Source organism: Tupaia chinensis, unplaced genomic scaffold, assembly GCF_000334495.1.
Source record: "Tupaia chinensis unplaced genomic scaffold, TupChi_1.0 Scaffold138725_1, whole genome shotgun sequence".
In the NCBI taxonomy this organism is placed as follows: Eukaryota; Metazoa; Chordata; class Mammalia; order Scandentia; family Tupaiidae; genus Tupaia; species Tupaia belangeri.
Window position 1 is genome coordinate 1,420,438 of NW_006198617.1, and position 234 is coordinate 1,420,671.

The window sequence follows — 234 nt, forward strand, 5'->3', positions numbered from 1 at the left end:
GCTTGTTACAGCCGCGGGGGTCGGCGCCGGCGCCGCCGTTAACTACGTGGGAGTCCAGCGACATAGCCATTACGCTAACTGCTGGTCCCTGGACTCCCGTTTCTGACTAAATAATTTACCTATCTTGACTCACAACCCCAAACCCGCCCACAGCCTGCTGCTTAGCAACACTTCCTGCCCCGCCTCCGCGCCCTTGCCCCGCCCCATGCCGAGTGCGCACGCTCAGAGCTCCCG

The 234-nt window shown here is 62.4% G+C and overlaps 1 protein-coding gene across 1 annotated transcript in view; it reads left to right on the plus strand.

Moving 5' to 3' along the window:
- The window catches only part of MED9 (mediator complex subunit 9), an 18,734-nt gene that overhangs the window by 1,227 nt on the left and 17,273 nt on the right, over positions 1 to 234 (plus strand). The window lies entirely within an intron of this gene.